The 4560-nt window shown below is 44.2% G+C and overlaps 1 non-coding gene across 1 annotated transcript; it reads left to right on the forward strand.

Moving 5' to 3' along the window:
• The first annotated feature begins 1564 nt into the window (after window positions 1-1564).
• Window positions 1565-1636, forward strand: TRNAH-GUG. The gene has a single exon. It is a non-coding gene; the product is annotated as a tRNA-His (tRNA).
• The last annotated feature ends 2924 nt before the right edge of the window (window positions 1637-4560 follow it).

Consider the following 4560-nt stretch of genomic DNA (forward strand, 5'->3'; position numbering starts at 1 on the left):
CAATTTCTGATGGATGTAAATAAACAAATCGCCAAGCAACACGTCGAACAAAGCGGCGAACGTGTCAGCTATGCTTGCGAATCTGTTAGAGATATACATGCAGTGTTACAGTAAGAGTGACAGTTTTCTGCGAATATCTCGGAAACTAAAACCGAGATGCGGTACAGTGCCAACGAAGGAGTTGTTGTATCTTCTTCGATATAGCTATAAGCACTGTAGCGGTTTATGTCATGTATTATATTTACGTATGTGTGTAGCAGTTACACATTTTTCAGTGGCAATTGCAGATATAGCCTTCATTTTTTGCCAAATATCTCTAGCATTACTTATGCTTCACAGGAACACAATCATTAAATTAACTATTTCCTGCAAAATATTGTACAATTACGTTCCTTTCATAATAATCTTATCGCGTCTCTAGAATTCATAAATCATAAATGTACATATATATATATATGTCGGATTAGAGTCAGGATTAAGGAGATGGGCGTTTAATGGATTTTCATTAGAATTAGACATTGTTGTGATACAACGGAGAGTTTATTAGCACAGGCTTATTAACAAGATTAAGCACTCGTAGCACTAGTGATAATGACCTTAGGTTCGAACGAATCCGCGGTCACGGGATGATAAACGTATGTTATCGCACAGTTCAAGTCTAACTCTTTGTTAACTAGACGTGAGGTATTCACTGGTTGTAAGATAGTACTGTCACTCGGCAATGAGTCCACACGAAGGAATGACTCTCCGTCTCGACGATGTCGTCGAGGAAAAACTATATGGGGTGGGTCTAAGGATATGAGATCCTCGGATTCGTCAAAGAAGGCTTTCGTTCCACAAGTGAGGGAAATTAGCGCTGTTGCTAATTGGTCGATCTCCATATCGGCGTTTTGAAAGAGATGCTGGCCGCCCTTAAGGGGGGTTGTTGACGGGGCATCGTTCGTGGAAGATAGGCTTCTCCTATCTTCCCGTAGTTGCGACAAGGACTGTTTGTCTAAATGAAGAACTTTGCTTGACTAAATCTTAAAATTTATTGCGGGTCCTCACGTTAGCTAAACATACTGCGGAGGTATATCGACATCTGGAGATCATCTTACTCGAAGGATAGGATCTGCGTGTGGCGAGCCAGGGAACAGAAACCTTTGAAATATTTACTGCCATGTGTCACTACGGCCACTTCTTTAAAGGAGAGGTATAGAGTTACTCTGTGCCCTTGTTAGATAAAACGTTCATCCCTCGACCGCGGCTACGTTCGGCGACCGATTATCGCCCCGAGCCCAAGCTCATGATCATAAATCTCGAACAATCGGAGCAACATTTGTTTATGCTTACAGAGTTACGGTATTCCCGCGAATCCAAGGAGGAGTTCCGGTATTCTTTCATCTCCGACATATATATATATATATATGCATATAATTTGAATTACAGCCAGTTTGAATTATAGATGAGTGGAATAATCACAATTGTCTCAGTGTACTAAGATCTTCACGGTTGATGTGTCAATTTGGTCAGTGTTGGTAGTTATCATCGACCACTCAGAAAGTTTACACGTAATACTCCAATAGCCGTGATCGTCTAATGGTTAGGACGCTACGTTGTGGCCGCAGTAACCCAGGTTCGAATCCTGGTCACGGCAATGTGCCAATGTACATTGTCACGGTGGAGGTTTATTTTTTTTATTTTTGTTTATTTAATTTTCTCAAAAGTTTTCTTGGCTAAGTATTAATAAAAATAAAAATTTGCGATTGAATCAGGATTCTCTTTGTTACGTCTAGTGAAAAGGTTCGCGCGACGTCCTTCACTGTCTGACCGTCAAGGTCCAAATACCCTTAGAGAAAATCTCAATAAGTCCAAGGACCCACCATAAACTATAATATCTAAAGTCATTGTTCGCACATACGGTTTAAGTCAATCTGTTTTCCCGAAAAGACTTTTTAATCCTGCAAGTATTTTCGGTTTATAGCTGGTACATAAAACAGACCTTAGGTCTATTGTACATTCTTACAAATTACGGAGAAAGCAGGTAGTCACCTAATGGGAAAAACCAAATAGTAGTCTAACGGAAAAGCTGGTTTTTACCATAAACAATGTCGCCCATGAACCACGTTGGTAGGAGGCTTCTTCCTCCTATCCTCATTCCCAACATTGGTCATAACCTATCGGCATCGCGGATCATTGCCCGCAGTTCCCTAACTAAAAATATGAGCAACGAATCCGCGTTCTTCGTTCATAGGGCACATCCATACCGAGCTTTCCTCCGTAATCACATCAGAACGAACTTCAGAGTTCATCCGGCTCTCACAGGTCATACAGTTCCGACATTTCCTACGGCTCTTACGGTTCCTACTGTTCCGACTGTTCCGACTGCTCCTACTTCTTCTACTGCTTCTACGCCATCAGGACGGACAACTCTACTGGTTCTCATAAGCAACGAACAATCAAAGTCAAAGTCTAGTCATTCGGTTGAGTCGAAGTCTGGTCTGTTCAGTCGCGACTTCTATTACAACACAAGGGCCTTCATCTATGACTCTCGTTTACGCCCTTTATATCATACGTAACGGTGTAACTCAGTGGTGTAACAAGTGTTGGAAATATACATTTTTATGACCCTGTTAATCGTAGTGTTATACTACAGCAAGCACCTACATTATCCTAACCGATATAAGGGGATCGAACTATTCGTGGTGTCGATTATTACAGTAGTAACGGGAATTCACGACTCCCGTTGACGCAGTTCTCTGCAGGGAATCCTCCTGATATTCCGTCACGTCTGTCCGAGCTCCCAATAACTTAGTCTTCTTGTCGTCAAAGTTTTTAAAATACATCTCCAGCATTATATCCTGCGTCGAATACCTAAAATGCCCCCTATTACCAGGCATAACCAAGCCTTTAAATTCATGTAGCACGTAACTGTGATCCGAGACGCTATAGTCTTCAAGGACTACAAAGTCTTTATACTTCTTAAGAGTCTACCACTAACGCTCGTAATTTTTACGAAACTCCTCCTAATACCCTAATAGGAACAAGGTGGCTCCAATCCAGAACCACTAGAGACATTCTTTTCTTTCTGTCAGTCTTGGTGACACCCAATGCGTTTGATTTTGTATTGAAGTCTCCTGAGATGATAACTTCCTTGCATCTCCTCACGGCTGCCCCAATAGATATGTCGAGTCTCTGCGCGTACTCGACAAAGATGTTCAGGCTGACATTGGGCGAGCAGTAGCCATTCAGGCGGTACGCTTCCCCTTTCTTGATCCCGCCATACACCTCCTCTTCAGCCAACGTATCTTCGCTGGGGTAGAAGCCATGAAATCTCGTTGCCCAGATGGATCGTTTCAATATACCAGAAGGGGAACTGTCGATTTGCTTGATTTGCAGAACATTCAGGGTGCCTGTCTTATGACTGTCCCTTTTTTAATCAGTTTCCTATACGTGGGGCAAGCTGACGACCCTATAACGTGTCCAGTCCGTACCTCGGACCCCTAACTACACAACGTAGACCATGGAGCGTTACTGCAGTTTACCATCGAATGATCCATCGCGCCGCATTTACGGCATCGTCCCTTGTCAGGACAGACCGTGCACTTCTCAGACATGTGCTCAATCTCATGGCACCTATAGCATCTAACTACCTTACGGAGGACCCGCATTGTCGCTATAGTGAAGCCAGTTCTTGTTTTCATGTTCCCTTCCTTGCCTGAGATATAAGAGGCCGGCACCATAGCAATCGCCGTCTGCGTCCCACGGTGCCGCCCTTAACGATTTAACCTCGACCTCGCTGGCATTCTTGAACATCAGCCTTCTAACGATGCCCTGTTTATGGTTCTCCCTACTTTCCAGTGGTTCGATGTCCCTAATCTCTACCAATACCTGGAGGAGGGAATCAAGGACCTTGTCCACTATTACCTCCTTTATCCTAAGGGCAATGTCACCTTCTTTCATTCCCGCTTTCAGTTCCGCGAGGATATCCACGCCCCTCGTCCGTATGACGCCCATGCTCTCACACAGAGCCTCCTTCTCTACCATATGCTTCTTGTATGTCTGGAGCCATTCCTCACCCACCCGGACTTTGATCAAGAGGGCCTCCTATCTGTTTCTAGTTCTAGGCAACCTTTCCCTCCGGCCACCGTTAGCAGGTGGCCTCCTTTCCTCGTTATAATTCCTCTCTCTCTCTCTCTCTCTCACCCGTCTTCTTTCCTTCCTACTCATCTGGACGATCCATTCGTTTCCAGAGTCGCCGGTTTCTCTATCCTTACGGTCATCTTCGCCCCTTTTCCACTCCTTACAAACCCGCGCATACGAGGTATCCCCTCCCTTCGCCCTCATCATTCTCTCAACCTTCCTATCCTCGAGAGACGACACGGTTTTTCTGTTATTATTCTGTTCGACGGGCACCTTCAGTCCATTTTCCTTTCGCAAACCTCCACCAGTGGAGGGGAAGTTGCGTGGAAACATTAACTTTTACGGGCCTTCCCACCTGCCCCCTACCTTTACGACCCTTCTTATATGATATTGATATCAGCTTCTTTTAAACACTGTGCGATTTACCTTTGTCCGAAA

This window comes from Bombus terrestris, unplaced genomic scaffold, assembly GCF_910591885.1.
Source record: "Bombus terrestris unplaced genomic scaffold, iyBomTerr1.2, whole genome shotgun sequence".
Taxonomy (NCBI): domain Eukaryota; kingdom Metazoa; phylum Arthropoda; class Insecta; order Hymenoptera; family Apidae; genus Bombus; species Bombus terrestris.